We start from the raw sequence: 19,547 nt of genomic DNA on the forward strand, positions 1-19,547 counted from the left end.
GCTTACTATTGGGAAAAAACTATCAATTTTGACGAAAGTCTGTGATCCACTATATCGGTTTGACATGAAATGGCTGTAAAATCGAGTCCGCCTGTACTGTACTGTTTTCTGAATTTGAGAAATAAAGGTAGGTATTGGTAGCGTAAAATTATAGCATATTTCAGGATATAATAAAAACCCGCCAGGTACAGTGTAGATTATTGCTCTACTTGAATCTTGTTGAGAAACGAGATGGGCTTCATAAAAACATCGAATTTTGACACAGATTCGGAAAGGGGTTTCTCAGAAAGAAACCTTGAGCTGTCATCTTTCGGTCGGAACCGTGAATTCGCCGATCCAATCGGTGCACCCCTTTCCTTCCTGCGCTGTACAACAACACTCTCACGTTCGCTCGTAGCACGAAAGAAGTTCAACTGTCGTTGTTATGTTCCCTACTAAGCTGCACCGTGTCCTTGTACGTCGGACGGATCGGCATCAGATGGCATCGGCAGCAGTAACAGCAACAGCAAAAACATCACATCCCGCGCGCGATTCTGACGAATGGATGTAGGACGGCTTTGTGTGTGTGGGGAGGGCAAGGAGAGCAGAGAAATGGAGCCCGTGATTGGGATGAGAGTGGGCGGTAAAATTGCTATGGCCACCCCGACCGTGTGATCGTGGGGGCGTTGGGTGGTGAAAGTACGTAGAGTGCTTGGTGATACTCATTTTAGGCAACAAGATTTTGGCAAAGCTTTGCAGTGTGTGGTGGAGAAAAGTGGGGGGAAACAATATGGATATTTGACGTATCAACCAGGACTTTTGATAGCTTTCGATGTGAATTACGCGAGACGGACGGATATAGAAATCAGATACACAGGAGATTACGCAAGGCTGACCTGCACAGTGATGCGACAATCGAATATAATTTTTTAAAATAAAGAACGCGTGCACGCGATGAAATCTAGAAATGGCGATTGATTTTGAGAGATGAATTCATGGAAATGTAAAAAAGTTTTGTTTTCAATAACCACTCATGAATAATTTTCACTTCAGTAGATCACTTCAAATAGCAATAAAACATGCGATCTCCCTACCCTATCCATTGTCATCGGAAACACAAACGGTCGTACTCAATGCCACCACTTCCTACTGGGCAAAACAGGGCATAGAAAGTGAAAAATTGGTTTCAACTTATCCGCACATACAATTGGCCTTCAAAATGTCATTACAGCAATCACGGGGTCAAGCTTCGCAGACGACAATTGACACCACAAGTGGGACCAAATGAGCACGATTGAACTCACAAATGAACCGAAGCCAGACACGTCCCACGAGCTTTTCCTGCGTGAATGGAACATCGGAAAACAGCCTGGGACAGGTTTGCAATTGGACCATCTTTTATTCACATATTATCCGTTTGTTTTTGTAGTAACGAAGTGTTGGGAATTTTCGACAAAACTTAGAAAATACAAATAAAAAAGACGGGTGGGTAATGTCGGGGACATAACCGGAGTGACGTAGGACTATACAATGGGGACAGCTATTTTTAAATATATTTTAAATATATTGTTTTATTTTCTTCTCCTACGTGAATACCTACCTATCTACCTGAAAAATGGATTAGTTTACTGTTTACTCTTTATGAATATGTTGATGGTTCTGAAAAGAACCTTTGGTGTTGTGTTTTTGTTATCACTCGATATTCCCATCTTGTTCGGTTAAACCTTCCTGTTTAGCTATTGCGTTTGCCACTCGCCACAGCTTTCACAGTTGGAAAATTTCTTCCCATCCAGCTTGTGACATGTTGTTCAGTAAATTACATTTAATGCGACGTGCCGGAGAAACACTTTGCCACTCACTGAAACTAATTGTTGCCTTGATGAGCGCAGAACCGAAGCTGCTCTGTTCTTGATGCGGGTTTTCTAATTGTCGTGAGCAGCTTTGCAAGCCAACTCGAGCACTCCGACGGCCGAACTCTATAATCGCTGTTAGGTATACTTGGATGCTCCGGCACCAATCCGTTCGGCCTAGTTACCCTTGCGGAGCAATCAGTGAATGCGACCAACAGGGAACTGGAGACCTGCACGGTTCGAGTGAGACTTTGCCTTTCCCTTAACTTGTCCTCCTTTGTTACGTCCACGATGCGTACAACCACACGGGTTTACGGTTTGAAAGAAAATAAGATATTTTTTTGGGTCCGCGTGTTTTATACTCTAGCGGTACACACTCACAGGATAGAGACAAATCGGCAGACTCAGCCAGAGGGGCGAGTCCAACGAGACGAACGAATGAGCGTTAAAAGGGAGCGATGGCAAAAAAATACATTCATTACGATTTGTTCGCTCGTTGGATTCACATGCAGGCTAAAAAGGGTCCTTTTCAGGATCACGAAATTATCTTCAATCTAAAGAGTTTATTGTTTTGTTATCACTCGATATCCCCATCTTGTTCGGCTAAACCTTTCTGTTTATCGATTGCATTTGCCACTCGCCACAGCTTTCACAGTTGGAAAATTTCTTCCCATCCAGCTTGTGACATATTTTACAGTAAATTACATTCAATGGCACGTCGCATTACCACCACTCAATATCGGATTGGAGGTAATTTTAACCTGTAATTGAACATTTGCGATGACAGTGGAACAGTGTCGACTTTCAATGTGGGGTCATAATTTGGACCCCGAACTCTATGTTTACAAAAATGTTCAACTAAATATGTCGCATTACAGGTCCGTCCAATTAGCTAAATGTCGAGATAAGTGTAAATTACTGTACTTTCAATCTAGAAGCAATTTAAGAATTGGTGAAAATCAATAAGCTCAGAACAACTGCCAAATTCACATACTCATCAGATCCTGGCAAACAAATTATGAAAAAATCAATTTGTGTTTTATTATTATTTTGGATAATGTTTTAGAAAGCATTGAACAGTATTTCCTAAACTCTTTTTTGGAAGGTTTAATGGCCCTGAAAAGCGCCTTGTTTTATGGAATGGTTCCAATTTAGAAAACTTAGTACTCGTAGTTTTGAAAAAAACCATTTCGAACGCCCTCGATGCCGCCTTGTTCTGGATTTGCCACCAAAGCAGTTTGTATAAAGAACAAACTTTTTTCTTCTGCTACCTGATGCCGTTTTGCGATTGCGTTTTTGCCACTCGCCACTCGCTGCAACTGCCTGCTGTCTTGATTGTCCACCGAACCGAATGTGTTCTGTTCCGAATGCGGGTTTTCTTATCGTCGCGAGCAGCTTTGCCAGCTAACTCGATCACTTCGGCGGCCGAAACTATATAACGCCGGCTAGGTGGACTGGTGCACTGGTACTAACGCGCTCGGCCTAGCTACCCTTGCGGGGAATTCCAGATCAACACGGTTCGAGCGGGATTTTGCCTTTCCCTTCACTTTTCCTCCTTTACCATGTCCAGACATGGCTGCTTGGGTTGGTTTGTTGATGTGTTGTGATGCGAACCGATGTGGTGTACGGTTTGAATGAGAATGATCGTTACGGCAGCGGAGCGGGGATTTTTAAGCTGACTGGCTGGCTCGAGAATTACGCATGTGTGAGACTGCGACCAATGTTTCGTTCATTGTTTTCTTTTTCCTTTCCAATCGTGCTTCATTCTATTTCGCTGCTGCTCTGGTTGCCCGTTTTGGTCGGTACGATTTGAGGAGCACAAAATGGACCAATCAAAAATGGGCACATAGTGCATTTTGACAATGCTTGATATTTCACAATTATTCAATTATTTATCTTAAGTAAAATGAAATGTTATTCGTTATGATAGATGCGTAGATATATTTCCTATCAATTGATGCAAAATCCTTTGCGATCTATTGAGAAATGCTCGAGTTATAAGCGTTCCAAATCTTGCATTTTTTCCTACTTGTTCAGTGCCTAGATTTCCATTTCACCCCCTATATTTTCCGGTTAGACGTAGTCCTACGTCAAAAGAAAAAAATGGGCAACAATTGATGTATTTTTTCGTAGATTTGATCCATTGAGCATTCGGGCATATGATTCTTTCATATAACACACATGATGCGATACGATGCCAATTTCCAACTCATCTCTGAGTTGGTAACACCTCTTATAATTTACCTCAACTCTTGATTGTTAATTGTTTAAGGGGAGACCTCGGTATGGAAGGTCGAAAAATAATCGATTTTTTTTTTTGCATTTTTGGAAAGATTATGCCAGCAGAAATGTTGTCATAATTTCTCGATATTTGACTTGGAAGTAACAGCCAAAAGTATGAGGGCACCCCAAGGGATATAGTTTGCTGTACGAATTTTTAAACGCGTTTTAAAATGTTTTGTATTTCAGTTGGTGGTATCGATATCTCGGGATCTACTCGACCGATTTGATGAATTATTTTTATCAGCATGTACAAATAGCCGTTTTTTGATATCTCATTTTTTCAATTTTTCATGGAGTCTCGATCGTGCAGGGGTGCGGATGTGTTTTTCCTTCGCTCCACATTCGGTTCGTTATTCGTCACATGACACGTTTAAACGTGTTCCGGTTGTCTGTGCCGTACGCCGGATACAATTGGTTGGTGTGAAATATCGATTTGATTTTTTTTTGTTATCTGTATTTTAGTGACTTTCAACACATTTGGCCGGTTCGTCACATTGCTTCCATTTTTGGAAGAATGTCGGGAGTGAGAATTGAACTCGTGACCTTTAGCGTGAGAGGTATGGATGTTACCACTACGCCAGATCGCCTCCATCATATCGATTTGTTCTAATTTAATCAGAGTTTATCGAAATCGAAATGTGTGAAAATGTGAAGCTTGATTTTATAGTGGTGAAGTTTTTGGTGATTTTCCTCGCAAAGTGGAGTATTTTGAATAGAAAGGCATGCAGTAAGAACGGTTATTTTCCGTACTCGATGCTCTATTTATGAGAGAGACGGGGAACCACGAACGCATTCGCATTCAGTATTTGTGAGAATAAATAAGATTTACAGATTAGGTTTGAAAAATCAGTGAAAATATAGTGTTTCTTATTGGACAAATTCATTTTTTATTCCCGTATTAGTGCATTTATTAGGCTCATTTGATTCTATTATGCTGTGTTCCGTTTTTGCCACCGCGTTATTAAATGTCTCGTAATCGTGTGGGTATATATGTGTGTGTGCGGAATAAATTTAATGAGCCCGTTCCGAAACGTATACGAATATATTGTGTCGAAGTGTGTGTTATGGTGTTCAGTAGTGTCTTGTTGTGTTAGTGTTCTCTGTGGCAGTGAATTCGTATAATTTTATTTATTTTGATGGTGCAAAGTGCTATCTACTTTCGTCCGACTGGCTCAGACCTTGTGCGTACTGCAGTGATGGTATCACCACAGAAGGAATGGCAGGCATGAAGTTTTCTTAGTTGTAATATATTCTGGTAGGTTTTCTTTGGGATGACTTTTGTGATTTGGATGTGGTTTTGGATGGTACTGGTGTTGGGGGCGGGTCCTGAGGATGCATGAGTGCTGGTTCGCACTGCTCTCGTTTTTTTCTGGTTCTTCCTGTCGTCGGATGAGGGAGTAGTGCTGCCGTTGTGGTGGTTGCGTTCTTGCATTAGTTTTTGTAGCTGGGTGTATAGTTTGGTGGTCCGTTTGGGAGGCCGGAGTTTTGTGGGGAGGGTTTTTTGGTTCTTCGACTGTTAAATTTAGTTTAATTTAATAGAGAATCATATTCTATAATTCTTTAAATCCGTTCTTCTATAATAATTATTCAGTTAATTCATTCTATTATTCATAAATTCTTCAATAATTTAATTGTTGGATTTTTTAATTCTCTTACTATTTTTTAAAATTCTTTGGTTAATTCCCGCCGTCACGGTTGTAGTTTGATAAAGAGTACGCTCGATAATTAACGGAACATATTTCCGATCCTATTGATCCTCAAGGAGTTCTTTCGGTTACCTTCTTAGGTTACCCAAAAATAAAAATAAAGAATACGCATGATGAATAACGATATATATCTTCGGTCTTATTGGTTTTACAGAAGTTCTCTCGCTTACCTTCCCAGGATTCCTAAAAATAATTCTTCGCCTCTGCGATTGGAGTTCTATAAACATTTTATGAAGTACGAAATATATAACCAATTCGATCTGTTGGTTACCTTCTCAGGTTTCCTGTAGTTAACTCTCCACCGTCGCTATTTCAATGAAAAGTACGCGCGATAAGTTATAGGAATTTGAATGATTGGATGGTTGAGGGATTGATAATGTTCAGTAGTGTTTGCTTGTTTACAAAATTCTGGTTCCTTGGATGGACTATCGAACTACACAAACAAAATTCTAGGGCTAGGTGTAGGGATGCGGTGCTATAACTTCGGTGCTGCTCTTCCGGCTGGTGATGGGGAGGACTGGAGGGATGCGGGAGTGGTGTGGACCGGCATTCATATATTTTCGGAGCTTGCCCTTTATATTAGTTTTTGTCTGGTATCACATCTGAACCGTGAGAGTTGTTCTGGAGAATTTGGTAGGAATCCTTTTGATGAATTGACAAATAAACAAATATTTACCTAAACATAATCTCTGGTTCAGGTCGATCACGGAGAGCAACTACTAATTGTACAGTCTACCCAAGCTCAAGCTCTAATTTTTTCAATTTTCATGAATAATAACTTATTTTTAGCAAAAATGGCAGCCATTTTGACAATTTTTCGAATTTTCAAAAACCCCTCGATAACGCTTTAGGTACCATCCTAAAGTTTCAAAATATTCAATGTCTGCGATAAAATTTTTCCACACTTTTCTTTACAAATCGATGACCCGCAAAAGAGCCAACGTTTTGAGTGGTTTCAGTTGGTGATGGATCATTCTTAATTGATTCTTGCCCTCACGAGAGTAATACACAAGCTGGAAATATGTCGCAATTTGTTTCCTTTGTACTGATTATGAATCGCGAAAGTTATAGTACTTCTATGTATCTAAAAGCTATATGAATTTTAAAGTTTATCCATCCATAGCCTTAAAAAAAACAATTAGAAGATGAAAGCCAACACGCTCGTAGCTTTTGGGCAGATGTCCCACACACCTGTTTATTTTCACTTCTTCTTCTTCTTAAATGGCACTAATTTTCCTAGAGGATCTTCGCCGTCTCAATGTAGTATAACTTGCGTGCTTAGTTGAGATTTCTATGCCAAATAACACGCCTTGAATGCATACCGAGCTATAGCCATTTTTGTGATGCGGTATCTAACCTGGTACGGCCATAACAATGAACTTCAAACGCGTTTTTCTCGAAACAAGTTTTTTTTTCAAATTCTCGTACACGATATCTGAAGTTCTGTTGAACCGATTCATGTCAAGTTTATATGAATACATTCTGTGCGCATTTCTCTATCGCATGAAGCAATAAAAAACTACATTTTTTACTGTTTTTTAAAAAAAATTTAAGCTACATTTCTTTCTTCAAACAGCCGCCATTTTATCATAAAACATATTTTTTACTTGTCCGAGGTTCAGGCGATAGCGGCATCTTTACTGATTCAGAATCTGTTCGTTTTTCTTAGTTTCAGATAACCAGAAGGGTTGGAATCGTGTACGCCATGGCACAACTTTTTTTGAACCTCCTTAACTTCATCTGCCTGTAACTATTCTGATTATGAATATTTTTTGCCGTCCAAACTTTGTTTTCTTGGTAAAGGATGGAATAATCAAATAATGGTAGAATGGATACCGTAAGTTTTGTTCTTACGGAGCACGAAAAAACGTTCGAAATTCGTGTCTCTACAAGGAAAATGCTCTATTTATCATTTAGATTTATAATAACGCCTCCAAAATAGGCTTCTTCTGAAGCAATACACTTTTTCTAACGAGTATTCCGGTCAGGGAAACACTTGGCTCTATTGGCACTAGTCTTGCTACGACTTTTCACATACACAAAACATCAACCCAAATATGACGAACGGTCTCGTAAGAGATTTTTAATCCAGAGGCTAGCTCTCTCAATCCTCAATGACGATTTCCGAGCACCATCTATTTTATTTTGTCGACGTTTTCATCAGTTGAAGAGGTAGATAGTCGTTATGGTGCCAATGAATGTATGGGAAACAATCGAGCATAAATTTTCAAAAAGTTACCCCATAAAAAATGTTTACCACCTCGAAAAAATACCCTATGCAAAATTTCAGCTCATTCGGACTTAAGGTAGAGTAACGCAAAGCGGTCAAAGTTTGAATTTTTTGAAAATCGAAAAATCATCCAAGAGAGTAAAGGCCAAAGGGTTTTCGAAAAAAAAATGTATGTCAAATATCTTAAAATTGCATGAAACGAGATTTACTGTCATCTCGATTTTTTTCAAAAATCGACACTCTGGGACTTTTTGGTTTTCAAAAAACTCAAATTTTAACGTCTGGGACACTAGTAAATGAAGTCCGATTGAACTAATGTTTCGCATTGGGTGTTTCATCGTGCAAATAAACAGTTCGCCCGAAGTTTCGTATGAAAAAAACCTTGACTCATTTTCTTTGGCACCCTAAACCATGCGTCCTGTTTCGTGTTGCGAAAAAAGACAAAGTCCCAGTGTGTCGATTTTTGACCAAAAAAATTAGATGACAGTAAATCTCGACGTTTCATGCAATTTTACGACATTTGGCATCAACAATTTTTTTTTTCGAAAACCCCGATTTCCTTTACGAATTGTGAACATTTTTTATGGGGTTACTTTTTGAAATTCAAGATGACCATTTTCATTGGCGCTCTAATGGTCGTCCTTGGCGTGGTAAATCATTCTTCTCTTCACGGCCATATTCGAGGAATCGACACAGCAGCAATATTTTCAAATTCATTCTCAGCTTCAACACAAAATAGTGTTCAATGAGCGCTGTCTAGATGAAAACTAAAAATCGAAACCACACAGCATAATAATTGTCTTGATGAAACATGACGTCGAATTGCTTACAAGAATGTGACTTGTTGCATTGTGCGAGAATGTGAGTAGCTAGTAAAATCAGCAAAACATGCCTGTTTTATTCATTGCATTGTTTACTTGTTTTACTGTTTTACAATATGTCTTAGAAAAAAAATGCTGGGAATATCTCCCTTTAAATAAGGGTATTCGAAATAAAAATCCATTCAATAATTGAAGAAATGTTAACGTTCAAAATTTGTTGCACCTTTTCCATCCCAAACATTGAAATGGGACCTTACATTGGAAGGTTAGCCGTAGTCCTACATTGAAGGATGTTTTAACTTTAGTATGTGTACGTAAGAGCCTTCAAAACCAGGAATCATTCTTTTTAATTCCAACGTCAGAAGGGTCTTCGTAGCCACTTGGTTGTGTGTTCGCTTACTAAGTGATCGATTGCGAGGTCAAACTCAGGGCCCTCAATTGACCATCTTTGAATAGCTACAAATATCGATTCATCCATACAACTGCTCTGCTCTGCGAGAAACATCAGGCTGTTGTGCTATTAACAAAAGTTGATGAACGCTCATCTTATTTCCTAACAAGGATAAGACATCTATTGAGTGTTTTGGTCGAAAAATTATTCAAGATTACCTTAGCATGGGTTCCTTCTCATTGCTCGATTCCGGGAAATGAGAAAACGGACTCGCTAGCTAAGGTGGGCGTTTCAGAAGGCACACTTTTTGAAAGGCAAATTGCTTATAATGATTTTTTTCACATTCCTCGTCAGCACACACTCGTAAGTTGGCAGCGCATGTGGAGGGAAGATGAATTCGGTCGTTGGTTACACACGATTATCCCTAAGGTCTCGACGAGTGCATGGTTTAAGGGATTGAATGTAGGTCGTGATTTCGTTCGCGTGATATCTCGGCTTATGTCCAATCACTACAACTTAAACGCGCATCTTTATCGCATTGGGCTCGCAGCAAACAATCTTTGTGATTGTGGCGATGGCTACCACGACATCGAGCATGTTGTCTGGTCGTGTATCCGGTTACATGCTGCCCGCTCTCAGCTCACCAGAGCATTGAGGGCACTATGTAGACAATCGGTTATCCCCGTCCGGGATATCTTAGGTAGCCGCGATTCTGATCTTCTGCTTCATCTATACCTGTTCCTCAGAAACGCCGATGTCAACGTTTAATGATGTTTCCTCCGTTGTATCCCTGTATCATATCCCTTCTATCCGATCGATAAACTTTTACTTAGCGGCAATACATACACATACTCTTTACAGATACACAGGTCGAAGGTTGTGCAGGCCACTGAACATTCAACAAGAGCCAAAGGTTGTACCGCTCATGACAACTCTACACGAGCTGAAGATTGTACCGCCCAGTGACTATTCTACCCTGGATTCCTCGAGTCAAGAGAGATGCACCACGATTGATATGAGGTTCAGAATAGGGGGCGTTGCTGATTAATGATCAGTTGTACCCCAACAGGAAGTATCCCATGTCGGCCACACATACATAGTACTGGAGACTGCAACATCCCTATTATGAGAATCTTTGTAATACTAACCTCGAGCCAACCGCGAGTAACCGGTTACATATTACTAACATAGTCGTAAGACAAAAATTGTCAAAATATTGAACTACCGGCCCCGTCAGGCTAACGCCATATGTGCCTTAATAAAATATATATTTTGGGAAAAAAAACCCAACAATGATCAATATCAACTGTCTCCACTGTCCGGTCTGCTGAACAATGAAAAAACAGAAAGAATACCCTTACGCCTAAATGGCTACTACTACTATGTAATTTACAGTGTATAGAACCATAAACATGTACATTAGGGTGCCAATGAATGTATGGGAAAAAATCGACCCTAAAATTTCAAAAAGTTACACAATGTTCACCGCCTTGAAAAAACACCCTCTGCCGAATTTCAGCTCAATCGGGCTTAAGGGAGAGTGGTGCAAAGCGGTCAAAATTTGAGTTTTTTGAAAATCGAAAAATTATCCAAGGGGGAGTGAAAGAAATCAAGGTTTTCGAAAAAAAAAAATTATGCCAAATGTCTTAAAATTGCAAAAAACGTCGAGATCTAGTATCATCTCGAAAAAAAATTTTTCTCAAAAATCGGCACTCTAGGACTTTTTTTTCGGAATGCGAAACGAAAAATATGGTTTAGGGTGCCAATAAAAATAGTTATCTCGATTTTTCATTCGGAACTTGCTATGAAATGTTGATTTGCACGATAATATACCCTATGCAAAATATTAGCTCCCCCTTGGATGATTTTTCGATTTTCAAAAAACTCAAACTTTGACCGCTTCGCGCCACTCTCCCTTAAGTCCGATTGAGCTGATATTTTGAATAGCCTAGAATATGAAATTCTGATGATTAAAAGTGGTAATTTAAAAAATGATTTTTATCCCCAGTTCGAAATATCGAAGACAAATTTACAGAAATTTAGATATTTTGAACAAACCAAAAAATAAGAGTTTTCAAAATAAAAGTGGAATAATGTAGAAAGAGAGTTATTTATTTTTTCCCGGGATCTTAACCATCATCGATCATAGTTTGAAACTTCCACTAGAGAATCGTTTTAGACCATCTTCAAAACCACTCTAAGGTATGGCAAAAAGAAAAAAATGATATCATGCAACTATTATGCTTGCCTTATCCGGCGCACAGACAGCCAAGCATGCCTCCTACCGTCCCCTCCTTCGTGTTCAAGCATAAAAAGTCGCTTACCTGGAAAGAAAACAAGAGAATTTTTTTCACCAAATTAGAATTGTTACACTTTCTGTATTTATTCTCGGAAAGGTTCTTCTTCAGAAACGAAGAAGTGGAAACACACGACCAAATGGATTCCAAGTATCGGGATATTGATAAGAACGCGATTTGCTTCAGAATGTGGCGGAGTTTACACTTCACAACAACCATTGAGCCTCTCTTCTTCAATGTATAGCAGCGAGGGTTTTGTGTGCACCCCTCTCTCCTGCAGTTGGTTGAGCCAGTTTTGACCATTGATTCATTGACTTCAGCCGTGCGGCAACGGTTACCGGTTTTTGCGGCACTCGTTGTGATCACGACCTGCTCAGCCGCGAATAAAGTTCATTCACTTCAAGCAGGTTTCAACAAGCTGAGATCCTCCTCCTAGACTGAGAAAACTTTCCCTCGAGAATCGTGCGCATCACAAATCGGTTGCTCCCTCAACCATTACAATTATGTAATATACGCTCAACAGGTTTATGTTTGTATATTTTGTTTTCCATTTCACGCCTTTCAGCGACAAAAAATCCTGTCGTCAGTTATTATCGGCCATAAAAAGCAACATAACAAGACGTTATTGGGCAATAAAAATTTCTGCCACCCCGAAGCGGTGCATGAAGTATCGATGAACGGTAGTGGAAGACCATTTGCGGGTATAGGAACCACAACTCAAGCTGGTTAGCTGCTATCATAACGAAGGCAGTTGGGATTTTTTTCTTGATGAATTCGATGAGTAACTTCATCACGCCCCTATGAACACACGAGAAGATATCGAGCGGGATCGCATGTTTCAAGGTCTTTGCCATCGATTGATTTAACGATGGAATTTTTTTCATTGAAGAGTAGCGCCATGTACCACATTTATTACAGGTGAATAGGTATTAATAGGCGGTAGATGATATCTTCCGAATTGCTTTGATGGAAACATTCCGTAGAAGCTCTTGGAATTGCATCCGGTGCCTCTGGGCGAATCTGTACTTTCATTATCTGAAATCGAAATGTGAAAATGCTTGCTTTTAATAGTTATTAAATTAAAAAATGTTGAAAAAAATAACACAGAAATCTCTGAAAAATTTCAAGTCCTAGTGTGCCATAGTTTGGAATTCGAAAGTCGTATTCAGAATCCCTTACACCGAAATATACATCTGCGATGTGAAATTTGGAATACAAAAGTACTGGAATTTACTGGAGATAAAATCTCATGAATATTTCATGAATATAAAAATACAGTAGAACCCCGATTATCCGCGGAATTGTCGGTAAGATAACCGCGAATGATTAAAATCACGGATAACGCAATAATGGATTGATAATAAGATGCAAACACGAACAAAAAAAAACTCAGTATGACAACTATGTGTTATTAATACAAAAATCATTAAGCTATCCATCTGTAAGCTCTTGTAGACCAGCGAACAGATCATGTGAAGGGCACGACCAAAACAAAAGAGCATGAGCTTACCACTCACTGACAAATTTCGGGAAGGCCTATAGATTTATCATGGAAGCCACTTTCGCAAATCATCCGCTCGCGGATAATCGGAGTTTTTCTGTACTTCCTTACAAAAAACATATCGGGGGTTGTGTCCGAGACACGACTGAATTGTTAATGTAGGACTACACCCTCGCAAGAACAATACACAAGCTAGACATATGTTGCAATTTGTTTTCTCACGTCAATGCATCGAAAATTTATCGCGAACGCTGTATCCGTGAACTTCTTCGCATTTGATACATATAAAGTTATAGTTTTGTTCCTTATCTCAAAATATTACACCCGTGTTTCTATTGTTCTATTAGGGTTGGCCATTTTCATTTTAACCCTTCACGTACAACATCGAGTCTCACTCGATATGGAATGATTGTGCCAAAACGTACAATATCGAGTCTCTCTCGTGGCGTGCTTGCATATCACAAGGCGCTAAGACGCTCAGCAGAGTAGTGAAATTACTCGATGCGTGACCCATCGAAGCGTTTGCATTTGGTCCGCTCTTTTGAAAATTAAATCGTACGGGAAGGGGTTAAGGTGGTCCAAAAAATCATCTTTTTCTCTTTTTTCTAAAAATTGTTTTCTGACGTAGGACTACGTCTTTCATTTCTGTACCGGGGTGTAAATTCAAAGCTTCGAAAACGAGAGAGTGACGCTGGACTGCAAGGTTTTGAACGTTCATAGCCTTTTACCGGCTGAATGGAATGGAATAATAATCACTTCATCCGAAAGATAAAATGTCAACGAATTATATGATTGTCATTTATTGGTCCAAAAAATCCAAATCCAAATAGCTTAAAAATTGCTTTGAAAGCAAGCTATTGAAATCATAACAATCTTGCTCATTGATGATGATTGGTGATCGCAATGTGTTCCCGAACACGGACGCAAAATCTAGGCACCTGGAGAAACCGTCATAGCGAATACATGCAAGCTGTGATTTGTTTTGCCCGCTTGCATTAGTGTTTGAGAAACCATAGCGGACACACGCAAGGCGCGAGTACTTTCACTCGCATCAGTTTCTGTTCTGCTTTCGCATGGAACAGTCATAAAAAAATATTTGCGTGTGAATGCGTTCGAGCGAAGGAATATTCGCACCCATTTACGCATTCGGCTTGGTGTTCCCGTGATGCCATCCAATAGCATCAGTTTCTGTTCTGCTTTCGCATGGAACAGCCATGAAAAATTGCCACATCACCATAAAAACGAAATGAATTTTATGCAAGGTTTTATAGACTTTATTTCGTTTTCACCGTGAAATGGCGCCCTCAGTTTCTATTCTGCGTATGATCATGAAAAATATCGTGTCATTCTCATGAAAATCGAAATCCAAATCCAAAATCCAAAATCGCAAGGGTAATATTTTAAGTCTAGCTCATTGCCTTCAATTTGAGATGTCGATCATCTCAATCCGTCCAGTAGTTCAAATGTTATGAATTTTTGAAAAAAAGTGAAAAGACCGTCCCCCTAAGAAAACCAATTTTCATTTAAACGTCCTTCAGGATTTCCCCTATTTGTTGTACTACATATCATACATATCTCGGCATCTCTCTTCCTTGTTCATATTATCGCGGCTGCATAGGTTGCCCCACCAATCAAGCGTCCAACATAGCATGCAAACAGACCGATACACAGGTACAGTAAACCGAAAGCCCACATTTTTGCGTTCGGCGCTCTTCTAAAAAAACATACTCTTTGTGTTATTACTCGCCTCGGTTTGTGAAGCTGTCACCTTTGGCGGAGACCCCCTACTGGCACGCGAAACCAAATCGCACACGAAATTCCAGAACGACATTTGTTTTCATGGTGAACCGACGATGGCACTAAATTGTGTGGCTCAGAACTTGACCGCCATGGTGTCAGGACCAGGCGGTCAAGCGCCAGGAAGTGAGCAATTTGGTCGCGTCGACAGGGAAAACGAAGACATGTGATGACGCAAAACAAGGCAGAACCAGCGATGTTCTTTGCTTTGAGTATAGAATGAGACTGAAAAATTTTATCAGCAGAGATCCACTCTTCATACCCCAGAAAATATTTCCTTCGTTGTTTATATTAGCGCGACTACATAAGTTGCTCCTCATTGACGGCACGGGTGGGTAAGTACATGAATGAGCAGAGCAAATGTTTGCGAAAACGGAAATGCTTTTAATATTTTCATTAAATCAAACCATTTACGCGCCAGGGGATTGTAATGTTCAGCATATCAAATAAACCTTAGGGAATCTTCGATTCGTTTGGTCTGCAAATCGTCGAAATCCGTTCGCAGCAAAAATTGTTATGAACGTTAACTTTATTTCTTAAAAACGTGACCTGTTTTCTGTTTTGGCAACCTTAGTTAAAGACGTAGTCCTACGTCAAAATCAGTCACAATGTATATTGATCATATGACAATGTAAATCATAGTTTAAGGCGTTACCTCATGTAGGATATTTCAGAAAACAAAATGGAGAGGGGCGGTTGGCGGCCAGGTCAGATCACGTGGAATTTTTCGTAAGTGGTGCAATCTGACGTAAACAATTCGTTTTCTGTATATTCTATCAAAAAATTGATGTCCTTCGAATGTTGTCGTTTCTGTCATGTGATATCCATTGTGGAGGTTTATAAATAATTTCACACAACAAATCAAAACATCTGCAGTTTTTTTGTTGCAATTTCCACTACTCAAAGCCCAGTTCTTAATCAAAATCTGAAAGACCATCCATTTGGCTTTCTAATCGAGTTCCCATCAAAGTATGTGTGTTTTCTATGTCATGATAATCACCGGTAGTTAGAATTGAATCTATCCATTCGTCCATCCATCTGTGGTTTTTTTTCTATCGTTGTTGCCACAAGCATAGAATACCTGCTCGCTATTCCTACGCGTACCGAAAAATCGCAATGGCGCTGTTGTAATTGAGAGCGTAACGCGGGCTGCCAAGGATCGTACGTTCGTAATGCAGCTCTCCTCTCGGTATCGAACACGACGTTCCGAACGAACGGATGGACAAAGATTACGAAGGCAACAGAGTGAGGGCGCACAGCTTCGGTAATTAAAAGCAAACAAAACATGATTTATATTTCATTATAACGGAAAATTTGCCTTTTGCTGAGTGGATGCTTCCTGCCTCCGTCTATGCGAAGCTTCCAAGCGCAGACCACTTCGCTGTGGTAGGTAACGAATGAGCTTCCATTTTTTTCGACTTTCTCGCGTTACGACGGTGGTGGTGCGGTCTGGTAATCCATTTTCTTGTGGAATTAGAAAATTGCTCCAAATTAAAGGTTGGGAGGAAATGAAAGCCAATAATCAAATCAACATTTGGAATCGTGGGCTGGAAGCGAGCGCGAGGTCAAATCGTGATCGAAATTTCCGAGGATCCTGGGGTCAGTGGACGAACTGTTGGAGCAAGCTATTGTGAGTATTTGACAAGCGTCAAAATAAGTAGTAATTTGTAGTTATACCCGGAGATTGAGTATGGCTTTTTAATGAGAATATTTTGCCAAATTGTCGATTCTGACATTACCAGGATACGTTCTTCTAACTCACTGGTGGTTCAATCTCGCTGTTCCTTCAATACACTTGTTCAAGTGATCTTCGATTGAGGGTTCCTTGTTGGTTATTGTATGTGCTATTCATATATTTTTTATAAATTCAAAAAAATCGTTCTTGATAAAAATAAATCTTTATTTTCAAACTATTATTTTCAGTGTTTTTGTATGATATTTTTAATGAAAATTGAAACACTTAAACTTTCTTACATTTCATTCTTCAACCAACATTTTGTAGGTATCCGTTTTATAGGTTGTATCTGTTCAAAATTTCTCCGCAATCTAAGATGGCGCTCCTAAGACGAGTTGGCATGAAATTCGCCATAAAATAAAGTTAGAATAGCTCAGCATTACATCATTTCAAATTCCATAACTCGATTCACCTTCCATTTTTCAGGGTTTCAGAACCATAACACATTTTGTGATAACATTGTGACCAGTATATTAACCCAGCATTCGATAATTCTAATCAGATTTTCTAATCCCATCTGCCGTATAACCTGCTACTATCCACCCACCCTAGCAACACCAAGTGTGTCAAGTCTAGCTTTGGCTAACTTTCCACCCGAATGGGAGAAAATTGAATTTGGCCCTAGATTGGTTGGTGCGCGGCAGCAAAATGCGTTACGTTGTATGTGCCTCGAAAATGTGGTATAGTGCAAGACGCAGGAGGAGCATAACCTGGTCGGTTCCAGCCGGGGCTATCCGCAGCTTGAACCGGATCATGAATTATTCATTGCACGCACAGTACTTCCTTCCTGCACAAGAAACAGGGAAGGAGAGAAGCGCCCGCTTTGCGCCATCTTTTGGCTAAGCAGGGGATGAATACAGTATGTGTTCGTGTGTATCCTGTCACAATGAACAGATGTCAACACAATAAAGTCGCAGCAAAAATCAATTCCGAACCTGCTGTTGGCGTTGCTTTGCTTCAGTGTGTTGTTACCGCGACTAGGCGTAGTTCGTAGAATCGGTGAAATATTTGAACAGAATCAAACGAGCATGCATCTTACTCAATCGATCTGGTTCCGAGTCCCTAGGTTTATAGAGATTAATTAATGGAGTAAAATCTAAACGAAAACACAAGCCAAGAAAAATTATTAAACGAACAAAGTTAATCATATGAGAGTATATTTGATAGAAAAAGGTCCTTTTCGCTTGTGATACTTGCGGATCCAACACTATTCTCTTGGTCAGTTAACGTCGTGCAGGGAAACAGTTCCCGATAACAGATCATACGATACAGATGATATGTCAGTTCATTCTCAAAGAATAGGAACCACCAAGGAGGTTCGAAGTGAAAGTCTGCGCTTTTTTCCAACTTACAAAAATATTAAATTTAAATAATTTGGATCGAATACCCAAGTCGATTTTCTATGTCTTCTTCTTCTTCAATGGCACAACGGACAGCTGACGGCTGTCCGTTGTATGGCATGAAAATGATAACCCGTTGGCTGCTGCTACTGCTACCCGCTGCTGATGATGATATTCGTGATCAGGGCCCGGAATCTTCGAAGATGAAAAATGAAAATCGACTCTCCTCTCAGTAGCTTCGCTTCGACTAGGACTTTTTCGGTATTTGCCCTCTTCTTCTTGAATGGCGTTAACGTTCCCTGTGGAACTTTTGCCGTCTCAACATATGCATTAACTAGCCTCATTCATTAATACTTAGTTGAGATTTCTTAAGCCAAATAACACGCCTTGAATGTATTCCGAGGGACAAGCTCTAGAATACGCGTGACCACAGTGCAAGTCGGAGGAAATTTCTTTGACGAAAAATCCTCCGGCCAGAACGGGAATCGAACCCGAACACCCGGCATGATAATGTGAGACGCTAACCACTCGGCCACGGGTATTTGCCCTCATATGCCTTGAATTGACTAGACATAAATTGGCGAGCGTTAAGAGCGGGGATGAGTGATGAAATATTCTAGCAAATAGTTTCTCAAATTGAAGTGACTAATAAATACAAATCTGCCTCTGAACTAAAACCAACGAAGTAAGACAGTTATCAGGTATGCTATAAAGGTCCTCGCGTTAGTATTAGTAAATATCGTGCAAAAGAGCGCACACACACACTGCACGCTATTTTATACGTGTGAATAATTTTCGTGTACAATACAAAAAAAACTAGCTCACCTGTAGTGTATGTCAAACCACGTTGAACTAAAACATCTACTATAAGCATACGGGATACATGAGAGAGAGAGAAACGAATTCATTTTGAGGGGAGTCACTTCGAATTACAATGAAGTCCATTCGACGGGAAAAAATGAGATGAAATAGTCGAGTCGTAGAGTGAGAGAGCAACTAAACACCCGAATGACTGTTGAGTCATGTTGACGGAGAAACTGCTGGCAGAAGCCAAAAGCTGATTTCCAATTGAATACAAGGGTGAATTTCTTCATAGTCTTCTGACTATCCTCAGTTGAAGATGACTTTACCGAGTCCTGTTCGTGATTATGCTAAACGGTGGCCTTAGCGTATGAGCTCTGTTTCGCGGTTAGAAAATTAATTATTTTTTCAGAAAGCAACTGTCAAATTTATTTGATTTCACTGACGGTAGAATCACAAGGGGAGTGGCTTACGATGCAATGTTTCGCTTGTGTTCAAATTATATTCTGGTGTTACTCTAGTTTCTCCTTTTGGTCAGAATCATTTAGGGAGCACAAATTGGACCAATCAAAACGTGGCATTTAGCGCGTTTGGATAATGCCTGACATTTCACAATTATTCAAGTGTTTATCTCAAGCAAGTTAAATGTTATTCATTGTGATAGATGCGTTGAAATATTCTATCAGTTGATGCAAACATTTTTGAAAGAAATGCTGGAGTCATAAGCATTCAAAATCTTGAATTTTTTCCTATATGCTTGCAACATATAAAATATCAATAGGACAATTTCAACTCGCACACCTGGTATAGGAAAAC

General features: G+C 39.7%; 1 protein-coding gene across 3 annotated transcripts in view; it reads right to left on the reverse strand.

Moving 5' to 3' along the window:
- Positions 1-19,547, reverse strand: part of LOC129777798 (metastasis-associated protein MTA3) — a 174,618-nt gene that overhangs the window by 27,509 nt on the left and 127,562 nt on the right. Inside the window, exon 2 of one of the 3 annotated variants that reach the window (XM_055784300.1) lies at positions 11,509-12,592. The exons of the other annotated variants lie outside the window; for them this stretch is intronic. The gene's annotated coding sequence lies outside the window, so the exon portion shown is untranslated. The remainder of the gene's footprint in view (positions 1-11,508; positions 12,593-19,547) is intronic. 3 annotated transcript variants of the gene reach the window in all.

Source organism: Toxorhynchites rutilus, chromosome 1, assembly GCF_029784135.1.
Source record: "Toxorhynchites rutilus septentrionalis strain SRP chromosome 1, ASM2978413v1, whole genome shotgun sequence".
Taxonomy (NCBI): Eukaryota; Metazoa; Arthropoda; class Insecta; order Diptera; family Culicidae; genus Toxorhynchites; species Toxorhynchites rutilus.